Genomic DNA, 19,991 nt, shown 5'->3' with positions numbered 1-19,991 from the left:
ATAAATGAGCTAGAAAGGGAGGAACAGAAAACAAAAAAAAACTGTCAAAAATCAATGATTTCTGAAACTTGCCAAAGGCAGACTGCAAGGCAACTAGCCAGCCACTGACGGGTCACGTGACATGCTAGAATCAGACTTGCAGCTGCCAGCCAGCCACTGACAGGTCACGTGACATTCCAGACTCAGAATGGCAGCTGCCAGCCAGCCACTGACAGGTCGTGTGACATGCCAGTGGCGGCTCCTGCCAGCCAGCTGAAGATTGAACCCCTACTGTAAAAAAATGCACTTTGTGAGGCACACGCGCACACATTCGCACACACACGCCCGTGTCACAGCATCCTTTGTATACAGCAAACGTTGTCTCATCCTAGATACCATACCACATCACTGCAAAAACTTGAAATGTTTCCAGCGATGTGGTATTGCATCTCGGATAAGACAGCAGATATGAAAATCAGGTGTTATTGAAAAAACTGGCCTGACACAGGTTCATTTCACATTTCAATGTTAGTCATAGTATGTTTTCTAAGTGCTCAAATGACGTCAGGTTTCTTAAATGTCTACATAAAGAATTGTTAATGTGTGTGTGACTTCTATTAAAAGATTTTATAAATTTAGCTTCAACGAATGAACTACAAAGCATGAAACGGGTAGCTATGCTGCAAAAAAGTATGACATTATGGATTGTTGTTTGTATTCCACATATCTTAACAGTCGGCTTCAAAGAGATTGTGGAAGTCCTTTCTGCTTTTGGCTCCGATGTGTACTAAAATGTCACGTAAAGTTTAGCGCCTACAAAATTCAACTACGCAAAACCATTTTAGAGGAGAAGCGCAGCAGAATGGAATGCCGATTGAGTTTCTATAAACCGATAAGACTATATTTTCAGGAATCATTTCTATAGTTCTTTGCTTGGAAATGTGTTTCGAAAGTGCTTGTCTCCCAACCCATGATGAAGAGTCATGATACTCCTTTCTGAGCATGAATTGGGCACAGAGCAGTGACTTTGGTTGTGAGCTCTGTGTTGTTGATGAGCGTTCTTTATTGCTTTTTGCAATATTGAAGAAAGGAGTATGTTCTGAGTGGTGTTTGGTATTTAAGTCTCATTTTGGAATTGTTTTGTTTTTGCATCTGTAGGTACTATGCAGCAAACTTTGTTGAAATGCAGAACTGTGTGTTGTCTATGACAGCAGTTGCAAAAATTGGGTTTTAGAGTAAAGAGTGCTTTGGATACGTGCCCAGTTTGAGGTCAGCCATTGCAAGTTTTCTAAAAATGAAATCAACGTCAAGTTTCTGAAATGCCTAATTTAGCTATTGTTGGTAGGTTTTTGACTTTTTCGTTAGACGTCAGCTCTGTGTCGTTGATGAAGTTTTCTGTGTTGCTGTTGTCGATGTGGAAGAAAGGGGTATGATCTGAGCGTTGTTTGAAATTTGTGCCTTTTGAGAAAGTGGATTGTTTTAGAAGCTTTTCTGGAACGCTTTGTGGCAGTCCAATATTGGAAAGAGGAGCCCAGGACCAATGGAGAAGCTCACGGCTAGGAAAAGACATCAATCATGAACATTTCCACCTACTCACACTCCAAACTTGGAACCACCCACAGCTGTAGGCAATGATGGCCTAATGGAGGTCACCATAAATTTGAGAACTCTGCTACACTCAAGGTTAGATGGTTTGAAGGACAGTATCCTTCAGTATGAGGTGCTGAAGCAATCGTTGGCCAAGAGAGAAACCAGCTGAAGAGTAAGAAGACAGAGTCACACTTGCAAAATCTTCTTTAATGATGTTGCCTTTCTTCAGTTCTGTCTTCCCCTTTTAAGGTGGCCTAGCGTTGTAACAGATGTGTGGAACAAAGCCCGGTTTGTTGATACCACAGCCCGGAAGGAACCTAAGTGCCAGTTTAAATTCCTAGGTTCTTGGCTAAATAGAAGATCATTTCTGTTAACCCGGCTCGCGTCTCTCTTGTGGTTGTGTTTTGTGGCAGCTTAAACCTCTCCTCCTCTTGGGGCCCGAGTCAAATTATCCTTTGTATAAAGCAAACGTTGTCTCATCCAAGATACCATACCACATCACTGCAAAAACTTGAAATGTTTCCAGCGATGTGGTATTGCATCTCGGATAAGACAGCAGATATGAAAATCAGGTGTTATTGAAAAAACGGGCCTGACACAGGTTCATTTCACATTTCAATGTCAGTCATAGCATGTTTTCTAAGTGCTCAAATGACGTCAGGTTTCTGAATTGTCTACATAAAGAATTGTTAATGTGTGTGTGACTTCTATTAAAAGATTTTATAAATTTAGCTTCAACGAATGAACTACAAAGCATGAAACGGGTAGCTATGCTGCAAAAAAGTATGACATTATGGATTGTTGTTTGTATTCCACATATCTTAACAGTCGGCTTCAAAGAGATTGTGGAAGTCCTTTCTGCTTTTGGCTCCGATGTGTACTAAAATGTCACGTAACGTTTAGCGCCTACAAAATTCAACTACGCAAAACCATTTTAGAGGAGAAGCGCAGCAGAATGGAATGCCGATTGAGTTTCTATAAACCGATAAGACTATATTTTCAGGAATCATTTCTATAGTTCTTTGCTTGGAAATGTGTTTCGAAAGTGCTTGTCTCCCAACCCATGATGAAGAGTCATGATACTCCTTTCTGAGCATGAATTGGGCACAGAGCAGTGACTTTGGTTGTGAGCTCTGTGTTGTTGATGAGCGTTCTTTATTGCTTTTTGCAATATTGAAGAAAGGAGTATGTTCTGAGTGGTGTTTGGTATTTAAGTCTCATTTTGGAATTGTTTTGTTTTTGCATCTGTAGGTACTATGCAGCAAACTTTGTTGAAATGCAGAACTGTGTGTTGTCTATGACAGCAGTTGCAAAAATTGGGTTTTAGAGTAAAGAGTGCTTTGGATACGTGCCCAGTTTGAGGTCAGCCATTGCAAGTTTTCTAAAAATGAAATCAACGTCAAGTTTCTGAAATGCCTAATTTAGCTATTGTTGGTAGGTTTTTGACTTTTTCGTTAGACGTCAGCTCTGTGTCGTTGATGAAGTTTCTGTGTTGCTGTTGTCGATGTGGAAGAAAGGGGTATGATCTGAGCGTTGTTTGACATTTGTGCCTTTTGAGAAAGTGGATTGTTTTAGAAGCTTGTCTGGAACGCTTTGTGGCAGTCCAATATTGGAAAGAGGAGCCCAGGACCAATGGAGAAGCTCACGGCTAGGAAAAGACATCAATCATGAACATTTCCACCTACTCACACTCCAAACTTGGAACCACCCACAGCTGTAGACAATGATGGCCTAATGGAGGTCACCATAAATTTGAGAACTCTGCTACACTCAAGGTTAGATGGTTTGAAGGACAGTATCCTTCAGTATGAGGTGCTGAAGCACACGTTGGCCAAGAGAGAAACCAGCTGAAGAGTAAGAAGACAGAGTCAGACTTGCAAAATCTTCTTTAATGATGTTGCCTTTCTTCAGTTCTGTCTTCCCCTTTTAAGGTGGCCTAGCGTTGTAACAGATGTGTGGAACAAAGCCCGGTTTGTTGATACCACAGCCCGGAAGGAACCTAAGTGCCAGTTTAAATTCCTAGGTTCTTGGCTAAATAGAAGATCATTTCTGTTAACCCGGCTCGCGTCTCTCTTGTGGTTGTGTTTTGTGGCAGCTTAAACCTCTCCTCCTCTTGGGGCCCGAGTCAAATTATCCTTTGTATAAAGCAAACGTTGTCTCATCCAAGATACCATACCACATCACTGCAAAAACTTGAAATGTTTCCAGCGATGTGGTATTGCATCTCGGATAAGACAGCAGATATGAAAATCAGATGTTATTGAAAAAACGGGCCTGACACGGGTTCATTTCACATTTCGATGTCAGTCATAGCATGTTTTCTAAGTGCTCAAATGACGTCAGGTTTCTGAATTGTCTACATAAAGAATTGTTAATGTGTGTGTGACTTCTATTAAAAGATTTTATAAATTTAGCTTCAACGAATGAACTACAAAGCATGAAACGGGTAGCTATGCTGCAAAAAAGTATGACATTATGGATTGTTGTTTGTATTCCACATATCTTAACAGTCGGCTTCAAAGAGATTGTGGAAGTCCTTTCTGCTTTTGGCTCCGATGTGTGCGCTAAAATGTCACGTAAACTTTAGCGCCTACAAAATTCAACTACGCAAAACCATTTTAGAGGAGAAGCGCAGCAGAATGGAATGCCGATTGAGTTTCTATAAACCGATAAGACTATATTTTCAGGAATCATTTCTATAGTGCTTTGCTTGGAAATGTGTTTTGAAATTGCTTGTCTCCCAACCCATGATGAAGAGTCATGATACTCCTTTCTGAGCATGAATTGGGCACAGAGCAGTGACGTTGGTTGTGAGCTCTGTGTTGTTGATGAGTGTTCTTTATTGCTTTTTGCAATACTGAAGAAAGGAGTATGTTCTGAGTGGTGTTTGGTATTTAAGTCTCATTTTGTAATTATTTGTTTTTGCATCTGTAGGTACTATGCAGCAAACTTTGTTGAAATGCGGAACTGTGTGTTGTCTATGACAGCAGTTGCAAAAAGTGGGTTTTAGAGTAAAGAGTGCTTTGGATACGTGCCCAGTTTGAGGTCAGCCATTGCAAGTTTTCTAAAAATGTAATCAACGTCAAGTTTCTGAAATGCCTAATTTAGCTTTTGTTGGTAGGTTTTTGACTTTTTCGTTGGATGTCAGCTCTGTGTCGTTGATGAAGTTTCTGTGTTGCTGTTGTCGATGTGGAAGAAAGGGGTATGATCTGAGCGTTGTTTGACATTTGTGCCTTTTGAGAAAGTGGATTGTTTTAGAAGCTTTTCTGGAACGCTTTGTGGCAGTCCAATATTGGAAAGAGGAGCCCAGGACCAATGGAGAAGCTCACGGCTAGGAAAAGACATCAATCATGAACATTTCCACCTACTCACACTCCAAACTTGGAACCACCCACAGCTGTAGGCAATGATGGCCTAATGGAGGTCACCATAAATTTGAGAACTCTGCTACACTCAAGGTTAGATGGTTTGAAGGACAGTATCCTTCAGTATGAGGTGCTGAAGCAATCGTTGGCCAAGAGAGAAACCAGCTGAAGAGTAAGAAGACAGAGTCACACTTGCAAAATCTTCTTTAATGATGTTGCCTTTCTTCTGTTCTGTCTTCCCCTTTTAAGGTGGCCTAGCGTTGTAACAGATGTGTGGAACAAAGCCCGGTTTGTTGATACCACAGCCCGGAAGGAACCTAAGTGCCAGTTTAAATTCCTAGGTTCTTGGCTAAATAGAAGATCATTTCTGTTAACCCGGCTCGCGTCTCTCTTGTGGTTGTGTTTTGTGGCAGCTTAAACCTCTCCTCCTCTTGGGGCCCGAGTCAAATTATCCTTTGTATAAAGCAAACGTTGTCTCATCCAAGATACCATACCACATCACTGCAAAAACTTGAAATGTTTCCAGCGATGTGGTATTGCATCTCGGATAAGACAGCAGATATGAAAATCAGGTGTTATTGAAAAAACGGGCCTGACACAGGTTCATTTCACATTTCAATGTCAGTCATAGCATGTTTTCTAAGTGCTCAAATGACGTCAGGTTTCTGAATTGTCTACATAAAGAATTGTTAATGTGTGTGTGACTTCTATTAAAAGATTTTATAAATTTAGCTTCAACGAATGAACTACAAAGCATGAAACGGGTAGCTATGCTGCAAAAAAGTATGACATTATGGATTGTTGTTTGTATTCCACATATCTTAACCGGCGGCTTCAAAGAGATTGTGGAAGTCCTTTCTGCTTTTGGCTCCGATGTGTACTAAAATGTCACGTAAAGTTTAGCGCCTACAAAATTCAACTACGCAAAACCATTTTAGAGGAGAAGCGCAGCAGAATGGAATGCCGATTGAGTTTCTATAAACCGATAAGACTATATTTTCAGGAATCATTTCTATAGTTCTTTGCTTGGAAATGTGTTTCGAAAGTGCTTGTCTCCCAACCCATGATGAAGAGTCATGATACTCCTTTCTGAGCATGAATTGGGCACAGAGCAGTGACTTTGGTTGTGAGCTCTGTGTTGTTGATGAGCGTTCTTTATTGCTTTTTGCAATATTGAAGAAAGGAGTATGTTCTGAGTGGTGTTTGGTATTTAAGTCTCATTTTGGAATTGTTTTGTTTTTGCATCTGTAGGTACTATGCAGCAAACTTTGTTGAAATGCAGAACTGTGTGTTGTCTATGACAGCAGTTGCAAAAATTGGGTTTTAGAGTAAAGAGTGCTTTGGATACGTGCCCAGTTTGAGGTCAGCCATTGCAAGTTTTCTAAAAATGAAATCAACGTCAAGTTTCTGAAATGCCTAATTTAGCTATTGTTGGTAGGTTTTTGACTTTTTCGTTAGACGTCAGCTCTGTGTCGTTGATGAAGTTTCTGTGTTGCTGTTGTCGATGTGGAAGAAAGGGGTATGATCTGAGCGTTGTTTGACATTTGTGCCTTTTGAGAAAGTGGATTGTTTTAGAAGCTTGTCTGGAACGCTTTGTGGCAGTCCAATATTGGAAAGAGGAGCCCAGGACCAATGGAGAAGCTCACGGCTAGGAAAAGACATCAATCATGAACATTTCCACCTACTCACACTCCAAACTTGGAACCACCCACAGCTGTAGACAATGATGGCCTAATGGAGGTCACCATAAATTTGAGAACTCTGCTACACTCAAGGTTAGATGGTTTGAAGGACAGTATCCTTCAGTATGAGGTGCTGAAGCACACGTTGGCCAAGAGAGAAACCAGCTGAAGAGTAAGAAGACAGAGTCAGACTTGCAAAATCTTCTTTAATGATGTTGCCTTTCTTCAGTTCTGTCTTCCCCTTTTAAGGTGGCCTAGCGTTGTAACAGATGTGTGGAACAAAGCCCGGTTTGTTGATACCACAGCCCGGAAGGAACCTAAGTGCCAGTTTAAATTCCTAGGTTCTTGGCTAAATAGAAGATCATTTCTGTTAACCCGGCTCGCGTCTCTCTTGTGGTTGTGTTTTGTGGCAGCTTAAACCTCTCCTCCTCTTGGGGCCCGAGTCAAATTATCCTTTGTATAAAGCAAACGTTGTCTCATCCAAGATACCATACCACATCACTGCAAAAACTTGAAATGTTTCCAGCGATGTGGTATTGCATCTCGGATAAGACAGCAGATATGAAAATCAGATGTTATTGAAAAAACGGGCCTGACACGGGTTCATTTCACATTTCGATGTCAGTCATAGCATGTTTTCTAAGTGCTCAAATGACGTCAGGTTTCTGAATTGTCTACATAAAGAATTGTTAATGTGTGTGTGACTTCTATTAAAAGATTTTATAAATTTAGCTTCAACGAATGAACTACAAAGCATGAAACGGGTAGCTATGCTGCAAAAAAGTATGACATTATGGATTGTTGTTTGTATTCCACATATCTTAACAGTCGGCTTCAAAGAGATTGTGGAAGTCCTTTCTGCTTTTGGCTCCGATGTGTGCGCTAAAATGTCACGTAAACTTTAGCGCCTACAAAATTCAACTACGCAAAACCATTTTAGAGGAGAAGCGCAGCAGAATGGAATGCCGATTGAGTTTCTATAAACCGATAAGACTATATTTTCAGGAATCATTTCTATAGTGCTTTGCTTGGAAATGTGTTTTGAAATTGCTTGTCTCCCAACCCATGATGAAGAGTCATGATACTCCTTTCTGAGCATGAATTGGGCACAGAGCAGTGACGTTGGTTGTGAGCTCTCTGTTGTTGATGAGTGTTCTTTATTGCTTTTTGCAATACTGAAGAAAGGAGTATGTTCTGAGTGGTGTTTGGTATTTAAGTCTCATTTTGTAATTATTTGTTTTTGCATCTGTAGGTACTATGCAGCAAACTTTGTTGAAATGCGGAACTGTGTGTTGTCTATGACAGCAGTTGCAAAAAGTGGGTTTTAGAGTAAAGAGTGCTTTGGATACGTGCCCAGTTTGAGGTCAGCCATTGCAAGTTTTCTAAAAATGTAATCAACGTCAAGTTTCTGAAATGCCTAATTTAGCTTTTGTTGGTAGGTTTTTGACTTTTTCGTTGGATGTCAGCTCTGTGTCGTTGATGAAGTTTCTGTGTTGCTGTTGTCGATGTGGAAGAAAGGGGTATGATCTGAGCGTTGTTTGACATTTGTGCCTTTTGAGAAAGTGGATTGTTTTAGAAGCTTTTCTGGAACGCTTTGTGGCAGTCCAATATTGGAAAGAGGAGCCCAGGACCAATGGAGAAGCTCACGGCTAGGAAAAGACATCAATCATGAACATTTCCACCTACTCAAACTCCAAACTTGGAACCACCCACAGCTGTAGGCAATGATGGCCTAATGGAGGTCACCATAAAATTGAGAACTCTGCTACACTCAAGGTTAGATGGTTTGAAGGACAGAATCCTTCAGTATGAGGTGCTGAAGCACACGTTGGCCAAGAGAGAAACCAGCTGAAGAGTAAGAAGACAGAGTTAGACTTGCAAAATCTTCTTTAATGATGTTGCCTTTCTTCAGTTCTGTCTTCCCCTTTTAAGGTGGCCTAGCGTTGTAACAGATGTGTGGAACAAAGCCCGGTTTGTTGATACCACAGCCCGGAAGGAACCTAAGTGCCAGTTTAAATTCCTAGGTTCTTGGCTAAATAGAAGATCATTTCTGTTAACCCGGCTCCCGTCTCTCTTGTGGTTGTGTTTTGTGGCAGCTTAAACCTCTCCTCCTCTTGGGGCCCGAGTCAAATTATCCTTTGTATAAAGCAAACGTTGTCTCATCCAAGATACCATACAATATCACTGCAAAAACTTGAAATGTTTCCAGCGATGTGGTATTGCATCTTGGATAAGACAGCAGATATGAAAATCAGGTGTTATTGAAAAAACGGGCCTGACACGGGTTCATTTCACATTTCGATGTCAGTCACAGCATGTTTTCTAAGTGCTCAAATGACGTCAGGTTTCTGAAATGTCTACATAAATAATTGTTAATGTTTGTGTTACTGAAATGGACTTTTTCTTTTTCTGCGCATGCGCGTGCGGTCTGTGTTTGTGTTTGGAGCTCCGTTGAATTGATTCATTAATCTCTGATTTTCTTCTTTACCACTCATTTATAAACAAGCACTTTCTATTTTTATATCATGTGAACTTATCCTCGACACTATTCCTTATAAAAAACAATCGGATTGCTTTGATATCGCTACTTAGATCCAACTTTCCGAATCTCGGCTACTAGCCTTTAGCCCGCTAGCATTTCACGCGTGGCCTTGCGCCTATCGACCCTCTCATTTTACACCCGTTTCACTGAAAGGATACGGGTTATATCCATCATTTCAGTCCTAAATTAGTAGTGATATTGGTACTATCACTACTAATTTACTGTTCATCTGTTATAATGGCGAACATATCGGATGTGTGTCTAACGTTACCTCTGAGTGCAGGTGAGGACACATTCGAGCTGTTTTCGGTACGATTGGAGCTGGAGCCGGTGGAGAAGCAGATTCGTGTTCTGCTGGTGAAGCAAGCCGAGCTGCGAGATCGGCGATCAGCGCTTGAAACATCACGCGCCGATGCTCACAAGTCAGTGGTTAGTAACTTTTGGACTCCGATTTCGTCTACTCCGTGCGTTTCTCTGCCCAGGAGGACGCGATCATCTCTGCCTTCACTCACTCCGGCACCGAGGCAACACCATGGACCCTGGGTGATCCCACAGCGGAAGACACGAGCCAGGACCAGACCAAGGACCTCCCCGCCCCTCCCGGTCTTCGAGATCTCCACCCGGAACCGCTTCTCCCCTCTTCGCGAGTCGGAACGTGACGCCGCCGTGATCATTGGCACTTCCATGGTCAGTCATGTCCGTGCTACCTCAGGTAAGCGTAAGGTGCGCACTCACTGCTTTCCTGGTGCTCGTGTTCTTGATGTCGCTGCACAGATTCCCGAGATCCTGAACGGTGACGAGCGCGTCGGTGCTGTGGTGCTACACGCGGGAACGAACGACATCAGGCTGCGGCAGACAGGAGGTTCTGAAGAAGGACTACAGAAGCCTGATCGAGACGGTTCGCAGCACATCGCCTGAAGCAACGATCATCGTGTCTGGACCGCTTCCCACGTACCGACTAGGACAAGAAAGGTTCAGTAGATTATTTGCTCTAAATGAATGGTTAATGTCATGGTGTGATGAACAGAAACTGCTCTTTGTAAATAATTGGAATCTTTTCTGGGAGCGACCTAGGCTCTACCGTGCTGATGGCCTGCACCCCAGCAGAATCGGAGCGGCTGTTCTGTCGGACAACATCTCCAAGACGTTACACACCATATGACTAGTAAGTCAAAGTCCAAATCACAGTCTTTGCTGTCCCAACTTAATTGATATAAGTAGTGTTGAACATTATATAGAAACTGTGTCTATTCCTTGCTTAGTGAGGCCAAACAATAAATCTAGTGTAGGATCTAGCAAAAATCTTATTGTAATTAAACCAGAAAATCTAAATATCAGTGAACAAAAACAATTTCTAAAGCTAGGTCTTCTAAACATTAGATCGCTCACACCTAAGGCGGTCATTGTAAATGAAATGGTCACAGATAATAGTTTCGATGTACTTTGCCTTACTGAAACCTGGCTTAAACCAAATGATTATTTCGGTCTAAATGAGTCTCCTCCACCAGGATACTGTTACAAGCATGAGCCCCGTCTGATCGGTCGTGGCGGCGGTGTTGCAACAATCTATAGAGATATTCTTAATCTTACTCAGAAAACAGGTCACAGGTTTAATTCATTTGAAGTACTTGTGCTAAATGTTACGCTCTTAGATGTAAGAAACAAATCCATATTATCTCTAGCCTTGGCTACCCTATATAGACCTCCAGGGCCCTATGCTGACTTCCTAAAAGAGTTTGCATACTTTCTCTCAGATCTATTGGTCAATGTCGATAAAGCAATAATTGTTGGAGACTTTAACATACACGTAGATAATACAAATGATGCGTTAGGGGCTGCGGTTACAGATTTATTAAACTCCTTTGGGGTCACGCAAAACGTCAGTGGTCCCACTCATCGTCTGAATCATACACTAGATTTAATTATATCATATGGAACCAATCCAACTGATATAAATATTATACCGCAAAGTGACGATCTCACTGATCATTACATGGTATCTTGCGTAATACGTACTGCTGAAATTTGTAATGTTGCGCCACGTTATCGACCAGGCAGAACAATCCTTCCAACCACTATAGATAGATTCTCAAATAGCTTACCTGATCTATCTCAGCTGCTCAGTGCACCCAAACAAACAGATGAACTAGAGGAAATGACTAGCAGTTTGAGCACCATGTTCTCTAGTACACTAGATATTGTTGCACCAATTAGATTAAAAAAGGTTAGAGAGAAAACTAAAGCACCATGGTACAACAATGCTACGCATGCAATCAAGAGAGAAACTCGTAACTTAGAGCGTAAATGGAAACAAACTAATTTAGAGGTCTTTAGAATCGCGTGGAAAGACAGTATGTCACGTTATAAAAAGGCTCTAAAAGCAGCCAGGGCTGAGCATCTCCGCAAACTAATAGAAAATAACCAAAATAATCCAAGGTTTTTATTCAACACCGTGGCTAGACTAACAAATAAACAAACATCACCAGAGCAAAATATTCCGTTACAATATAGTAGTAATGATTTTATGAATTACTTCAATGAGAAAATAGAAAGCATCCGAAACACAATTGTAAATATACAATCCTCTATGATGTCTTATGATTCAGCCTCAAATATGGCCCCTCTAGAACAACTACACCGCTTTACAAATATAGGACAGGAAGAGCTTAATAAACTTATCATTGCATCTAAACCAACAACATGTTTATTAGATCCAATACCCACTAAACTACTGAAAGAAGTGTTACCTGTAGTGGAAGAGCCTCTTCTTAATATTATTAACTCATCTTTATTTTTAGGTCATGTTCCAAAAATATTCAAGCTGGCGGTAATAAAACCTCTCATTAAGAAACCGCAATTAGATCCAAATAACTTAGCAAATTACAGACCCATCTCAAATCATCAATTTATGTCTAAAATACTAGAAAAAGTTGTGTCCGCTCAATTGTGTTCTTTCTTGCAAGAAAATGATATCTATGAAAAATTCCAGTCGGGATTCAGACCGCATCATAGCACAGAAACTGCGCTAGTTAAAATTACAAATGATTTACTTTTAGCTTCTGACCAAGGCTGTATCTCAATACTAGTTCTACTCGATCTTAGCGCTGCGTTCGACACTATAGATCATAAAATACTCTTGGGTCGACTACAAAACTACACTGGTGTTCAGGGACAGGCATTAAGCTGGTTTAGATCGTACTTATCAGACCGTTACCATTTTGTCTGTTTAAATGGGGAAAAATCAAAGATAACGTCAGTAGACTATGGAGTGCCGCAAGGATCGGTGTTAGGCCCTCTGCTATTCTCAATATACATGCTGCCACTTGGTAATATTATAAGAAAACATGGAATTAATTTCCGCTGTTATGCTGATGACACTCAATTATATATCTCATCACGACCAGATGAAAACACTAACTTATCTAAATTGACAGAGTGTCTAAATGATATAAAATGCTGGATGACGTGTAATGTCCTGCTATTAAATTCAGATAAAACGGAGGTACTACTTATTGGTCCAAAAAACTACCCACAAAATCCCTTACAATACAACTTTAATTTAGAAGGATGTCCTGTTACTTTATCCACTACAGTAAAAGACCTGGGTGTTATACTAGAGCGGAACTTGACTTTCTAAAATCATATTTCATATATTACAAGAACAGCCTTTGTCCACCTTAGAAACATTGCTAAGCTACGTAACATGCTATCTGTTTCTGATGCAGAAAAGTTAGTTCATGCATTCATGACCTCGAGACTAGATTACTGTAATGCTTTATTAGCTGGTTGTCCTGCATCCTCAATAAACACGCTACAGTTATGCAAAATGCAGCCGCTAGAGTTCTTACTAGATCAAGAAAATATGATCATATAACACCTATTTTATCATCTCTACACTGGTTACCTATTAAGTTACGTATCAATTACAAAGTATTCCTACTGACCCATAAAGCCCTAAATGGTTTAGCTCCTGTGTATTTAACAGACCTTCTATCGCCATACAATCCATCGCGCTCTTTAAGATCACTAAATTCGAGGCTTCTGGTCATTCCTAGGATATCTAAGTCCACTAAAGGAGGGAGGGCGTTCTCACATTTAGCTCCTAAACTCTGGAATAGCCTTCCTGATATTGTTCGAGACTCAGACTCGCTGTCCCAGTTTAAAACTAGATTAAAGACGCATCTCTTTAACCAAGCATTCACTTAATGCTTAACCTTTAATACTACTGCTGAATCAGTTCGAATGCATTAACATTATGAACATCAGCTATGCTAATTATTTCCCATCTGCCTTTCTGCTGTTATCTCGGGACGCTAGTCCCGAGGTAAATAGCGTTCGTCAGCTCCAGTTTGTATCCAGCCTCTCACGGAGACTTCAGATGCCCCAACGCCTGTGAAGAGACGACTCGACGCCTGTGAAGAGACGACTCAAAGCCGGCAATATGTTATGCCATAAATTACTACTTGATTAACTAACTGTATTTTCTATGTACATTTCCGAAATGCACTTTCTGTAAAGCTGCTTTGAGACAATGTGTATTGTGAAAAGCGCTATACAAATAAATTTGAATTGAATTGAATTGAATTGTGTGACTTCTGTAGCGACTGACCAAATCCTGTTTTCCTTTCACTACTGAACAAATATGAACACATATGTGACCTGATCCAGCAAAATGAGTCACAGTGACCAAGAACTCAAAATTGAGATATTGCTATCTTTGGAAAGATGAGAACATAAGCTTTAAAATGATGTATTGGTCAAAGTCCTATCTTAAATGGTTATGAAGTTACATTCATTTGAATTATGGCGTGGCAGCACCTTTTTCCAACTGAAAACCCGAGATAATCGCATTTAAAGTTTTCCGTCCGTTTTTTGATGACCTCTTCAGTAATCCTTGGCATCCAGAGCTGCATCCAGTCTTTTTACAACATGATTTTACTAAAGGCATTTAGATACTTAAAAAAAACTATTAAATCAGACTGAAACATCAATTATTTAAAAATATTTATTACATATTATTCAATATTTATCAAATAATTCAATAATAATTTAAGGCGCTTTTTACAGAGATTCAATTCATTTAAATTCAATACAATTCAATTCAGCTGATTTGACAGACTCATGTCCAAAACCACAAAAGACAGAACAGATATATATATTAAAAAGGACAATAAAAACATAAGCAGATCAAATATCACATACAGACATTTTAGCTACAGTAGTGTAGCTAAAATACACTAAAATACAGTATTCTGGATGTGTAACAGGAACATTGATGAATACCTCCAAAGATTTTACAAACATACAATATTTTCGCTTTCAAGCCTTTGAGACAGTGCCAAAATGTCAGTGTGTGTGTGTGTGTGTGTGTGTGTGTGTGTGTGCGTGTGTGTGTGTGTGTGTGTGTGTGTGTGTGTGTGTGTGTGTGTGTGTGTGTGTGTGTGTGTGAGAGAGAGAGAGAAAGGGAGACTGAGAGAAAGAGTGACTGAGAGAGAGTCCGTACAGACATACTAAATTTTTGCTTTAAAGCCTTTGAGACAGTGGCAAAATGTCAGTGTGTGTGTGTGTGTGTGTGTGTGTGTGTGTGGCAGAGAGACGTTGACTATATATACATGTATCTACATAGAGAGAGAGAGAGAGGGAGACTGAGAGAGAGTCAGTACAGACATACTACATTTTTTCGCTTTAAAGCCTTTGAGAGAGTGGCAAAACGTCAGTGAATGACTGTTCAGTGTGTGTGTGTGTGTGTGTGTGTGTGTGTGTGTGTGTGTGTGTGTGTGTCTGTGTGTGTGTGTGTGGCAGAGAGACATTGACTATATACATGTATCTACATAGAGAGAGAAAGAGAGAGAGAGGGAGACTGAGAGAGAGTCAGTGAGTTAGTGAGAGAGTGTGTGTGGCATAAACACAGAAATCATATTTCTTTCTCAGTGAAACAGCTCACCTCCCGAGCTGGTTTTGGGCATGTAATGTCCTTTGTATTGTCAGTGCAAAACTCACGAATGTGTTGGTAAAGATAGTCCTGACGTTTCAAATCCAAACCAGGAGGCTTGACAGCAGGGGGTCTCTGCATTGGTGGTGCATCCTCTTTGAGCAGACATATTCCACGTTCCTCAGAATTGGCAAATTCCTTGTAGAACACCCAGCCAGGATAGTCTTTGCTCATTCTGAAAATACAGAAGATTGAGAAAAAAAAAAGAGTAAATCCTCCATTCTTACAAACACACACACGCACACACTTTAACAATTACCTACATATATCAGCACGTTATTGATGTAATCTACATACCTGTAATCTGGTGTTTGGTTATACCAGGGAGAGGTCGGAAGAATGGCTTGAGGAATGACTTCCAGTCACGCTGATTCACAACGACTTTCCCATCTTCTCCCCCGGCAAGTTGTGCGATGTTGACTCCAGTCTGTGTGCTACTTCTAACAGCATCTACAATGTCATTCAGACAGGAAACCATCTTCCTGCGATACGTTTGTTTTACCAGCCCGAATGCCCAATCTGGTGCAAACTTTGTATGTCCTGCTATGAGAAAATTTAATGTGATTGTTTCATGCAAACCATGAAGCACTCTCCACAGCAGGTATTGCAGCACAGTGTTGTTCTTGTTTTGTCCTGTACAGTTGTCACAATGCAGCTCCACATCCTTTTCACCCATGCCATAATGCTTGAAAAAGTGGTCAATGAATGACACCACAGCATTCGCTCCTTTTGTGGTGCATACACATTCATCAATAAGGTAATTCACTTGTCTGGGAATGGCCTCACAGTTGATGCCAAACAAGCCACACTTGCGGGGTGTCAAAAAATACATGGGACCAGGCTGAAGAGGGTCAGAGGGATAATGCACCTGCTGTGCATAATCGAAGGAATAATGCATCGTGATGTCTTGGGAGCATGGATCACATGGGCAGAGTTCATGAATGGCATTGTTTTTCACGGTATCCCTAGCTTTCTGGACCATCTCTTGATAGAGTGAACGTTCTAGGGTGACTTTCACAAGGTGATCCTCCTGTTTTCTGCAGCGACTGGATTTCTCTGCCTCAGTCAGGTTAGCGGACTTGTAAATGATGGAGTTGTTCTTTTGGCATTGCCAACACAAGTCAGTCATTGGCTTTGTACGCACAATGTAGGGCACAAGGGTCTTCCACAGGCGTCGAAAGGTCACAAGACTCACCACACGATGTTCTGATGAAACAAAGTAGGGAAAGGCTTGCTTAATTTCTGTATCAATGCACTGTTTTCAACATCTCAGTTTTTTTTAATGCTGTTGTAATCAGGAAAGGTAGATCTACTTATGTTTTTTCAGCAAAGGCTTATTTGCAGTGTAGGCTTATTTACATAATTTCAAATGCAACTATTAACATTGCCAAATCCCACTTGGATCCTGATTTAAGATTGAACCCGCTAAGTCCTGGAAACCATCAGACTATGATTAAGAGTAAGTTTACAAGTATACAGGCCTTACAGGATTAATATCACAGCAATAAGCTTCCATCATCAAACATGTTCTGCATGTCTTTTTAAACATCTGATTCTGCATAGCCTACTACATTTACCCCCCTCTTATTGTACCACTACGACATTGGACAACACCTACCTCTTGCCTTAATTGCGCTTTCATAAGCACGGAAAACTGTCGCCTTGGTGTGATGAGATGGCAGCAACTTCACATCGAAACGTTTATACCCGGGAATGCGACCAGGGAGAACCAATGCGTGAAGCTCTGCGAAGTTCACGATGAACGAAACAACACGGCAGATGTCGTCATGTGTGAGCAGTCTCTGATCTCTTCTCTGGCGACCTCCAGACATTTTAACTCGTGGGCTCAAGCCGTGTTCCTTGTAGTGTTTCAGCAGAGCTGTCAGTTTATTCTGGCTGATGCTGAAATTTAACGGGAACATCACGTAAGCTACTGTCAGTAAAATCAAGAACATACTTCTGGTCAGTCGCATAAGTGTAATGGTTGTAAAGCTAGGCCTACTTACCAATGTAGGAACTTGAATGTTTCACGGCAAATTCTTTTTCCATCCAAGTAATATTCCGACCTTTGATGTTGACGCTCTCGCTGGATTTTCTTCGTCGAACACGTGAATTTATCATTCTGGAAGTGACAGCTGATCTTCCCCAGAAGAATTAGGTCTTTCTCGTTTTCAGAAAGAGACGCCATGGATAATCGAAGGTCGAAAACGAAGTCCTCCTCGAAAGATTTAAAACACTCTTGCCCATTGTTTAGTTTACAACCTTTGCAAGAAAACGCACAAATTTTTGTGATCTCATCTTCTCGGTTTTCATTCACCGTACCCACACACACTGCTTCACAGGTGGACATAGCCCTCTCCACCTCGCCTATGTCAGTGACAGGCTGCTCGCTCGAGAAGTCCTCAATGTTGTCGTCGACGTCGTTGTCATCGCCAGTATGGGTAGCAGGCTCCAAAGTTGGTTGTGAGTCAAAGTCACTGTCTTCACTGTCTTCATCGCTGTCAGTGTCATCAGATGGCACATCACTACATCCAAAGTAGTCATTCACCAGCTTTATCCAGTCTTTCTGGCCAGCAGCAGAGCGCAAATTGGAGGCGTCAACGGAGTTTAATGCTTTAGCTATTTCACTTTCTTTAGACGACATTACCCTAAACATTAAACACACGGTATGGCACACTACACTATAAAAATGACAAGGTTGAATACAAAGTATTAAGTGAAACGCAAACTTTTTAAGGAGATATTTTGGAGAAAATCTGACAGGATGGTAGATGGACCAGTCGCGTTGCACAAGGCTGTAAACAGGGCTTCCTATTGGCAACTGAGGAGACTCTGAACATTTTGATAGGTTAAGGGACTGACGTTTTCACATAATATTTGGATAACTGAGATCATGACGTCTCAGGGAATACCAAAACATAGGAAAATCCTTGTGCGAAATCCTCGGTTGAGCCGGCTGTTAAAACAGCGTTATTCGAGATATTCTTTGTGAGATTAAGAGTTGCAAGTCAACTTAAACAGCCATTTAAGTGCATTTTTGCAATTACTGTGGTGATGAAACTTTGGGAGATTCATTTTGAAGACCTTTTCTTTCATATAAGGTAAAAAAAAAAAAAATCTATATTTTCAATGTTAATAACTGTAAGCGGCCATATCTCAAAATAGAACGTAGCGACTTCCGACTCATTTCGCCAGAGCGGGTCACATATATGTTTAATTCACAAAACCTTGAATCATGTGAAATGGTGCCCCAATGTCTGCCAGCAGGTCATTGATTAACCATTAATGACGCATTGCGCAATCAAGAAACAGGTCCCCGTTGTTCTCGAAACCCTCACGTGGTGCACACCACGGATGGACAGTATACCTAAGGATACACACACACACACACACCACACATACCCGCACACAAACGTCCTTTGTGTGCAACTTAGGATAGGAATGTCCTTAATGTATATAACACAGTATTGTATCTGACCTTCCTGTATGCATGCATATCTAATTAGTTTTGTCTTATTCTATAGATGTAATTGGAGACTGGTCTGTAACTTCAAATCTTAAGTGTATTTCTAAAGAAAGATTACCTAACAGGATCATCTTCTGTAACTCTCCCTCTTGCTAGGTCATAAAACTTTATGACCCCCAAAAGGAATTCCAAGGGAATCACAGCTCCCACTTGAATTCTGATAAAGAAAGAGGAATATACTCTGCAATTATATATTTTCTATAAGTATAACCACTTAAGAAATGTATAAACATGAATTTGATCTTTCCTAGGTCATGGTAGCCGGTATTATGGCTTTATAGTCATGTGAGTGAACATTAAATGTGTGTAATTCTGCATATGAATGTAACTTCATGTTTCTTCTACTCTTTCCGGCCATTCTTGGTACCTGTTTGACCGTCTTGTTTTGACTAAACAAGTCATACATAGGATATTACAGTAAAATGTATTGTTCTGTGTGTACAATCTTTCTGGCTAGAAATGACAAAATGTTATACCATCATAAATTATCCTGACAAGACAAAGAAGAACTTTTCCCGCTCGAGATGCTCTAAGATGATTGGTTCACATACGCGAAGCAGGCGTGAACCCCTCCTCTCAATAAGAGACTGACACAGAAGTTTCTCAGAGAGCACTTTCCCTGTGAGAGGTTTCCGGTCCCATGGCTCCTTAGGGAGCTTTACAACGCGTTTCTTTTCTTTTTCTTTCTTTACTAAGTTTTATTTTCATTTTTCGCCTCTCCCTCCCGAGGGAGATGAACTCTGAACTATTTCCTTGGTAACTTCACGTTCGGTATCTCTCTCTCTCTCTCTCTCGTTTTCTCTCCCTCTCTCATCCTATTGTAAATTCGTGTTTGTAATGTCTTCCGTTCTGTCTGCCCTGGTTGTATATACATATATATTATGTGTGAATTGTAGTTCAATGTATTATTATTCCAATTATTAAAACCATTATATTCTTGATTGCTTTCTGTCTAAAATGCTCATTTTTACAAAGTCAATGAAATGTTCGACCCTTTAGCTACAAAAGCTTTATTATTTACTACGTTGAGTAGGCTAGTTTAATTTTATAAACACAGGAAATTTAATGTTCACGGCCAGAAAATTAATATTTCTTGGAGTTTATAAGAAGTGATAACTTTTATTGGGAAGTTGATGAGTGAATCTTACGGCCGTTTGCTGGACAAACAGATTGTTCGATAACTAAATTAATTCCATTTAAGGTTATCTCATATAATCGATCTGTAATACGACTATTGATATATTAATGACGAACCATAACCCATTATGGTGATCATTCATATATACAATCGATCTATTTTCAGCTTCGATAATTT

General features: G+C 40.5%; 5 non-coding genes across 5 annotated transcripts; all 5 read left to right on the top strand.

Moving 5' to 3' along the window:
* The first annotated feature begins 873 nt into the window (after window positions 1–873).
* Window positions 874–1,087, top strand: LOC143729892 (small nucleolar RNA U3). Its single transcript, XR_013200145.1, has one exon. It is a non-coding gene; the product is annotated as a small nucleolar RNA U3 (small nucleolar RNA).
* A 1,469-nt stretch (window positions 1,088–2,556) lies between these two features.
* On the top strand, window positions 2,557–2,770 carry LOC143729891 (small nucleolar RNA U3). Its single transcript, XR_013200144.1, has one exon. It is a non-coding gene; the product is annotated as a small nucleolar RNA U3 (small nucleolar RNA).
* Window positions 2,771–4,240: 1,470 nt separating this feature from the next.
* LOC143729903 (small nucleolar RNA U3) lies at window positions 4,241–4,454 on the top strand. Its single transcript, XR_013200155.1, has one exon. It is a non-coding gene; the product is annotated as a small nucleolar RNA U3 (small nucleolar RNA).
* A 1,467-nt stretch (window positions 4,455–5,921) lies between these two features.
* Window positions 5,922–6,135, top strand: LOC143729889 (small nucleolar RNA U3). The gene has a single exon (XR_013200143.1). It is a non-coding gene; the product is annotated as a small nucleolar RNA U3 (small nucleolar RNA).
* A 1,470-nt stretch (window positions 6,136–7,605) lies between these two features.
* Window positions 7,606–7,819, top strand: LOC143729880 (small nucleolar RNA U3). Its single transcript, XR_013200134.1, has one exon. It is a non-coding gene; the product is annotated as a small nucleolar RNA U3 (small nucleolar RNA).
* Window positions 7,820–19,991: the final 12,172 nt, after the last annotated feature.

The sequence above is a fragment of the Siphateles boraxobius genome, unplaced genomic scaffold, assembly GCF_051911475.1.
Source record: "Siphateles boraxobius isolate OS27281-9 unplaced genomic scaffold, OSU_SipBor_1 8, whole genome shotgun sequence".
Classification (NCBI taxonomy): domain Eukaryota; kingdom Metazoa; phylum Chordata; class Actinopteri; order Cypriniformes; family Leuciscidae; genus Siphateles; species Siphateles boraxobius.
This window is presented reverse-complemented; position numbering and strand designations above follow the sequence as displayed.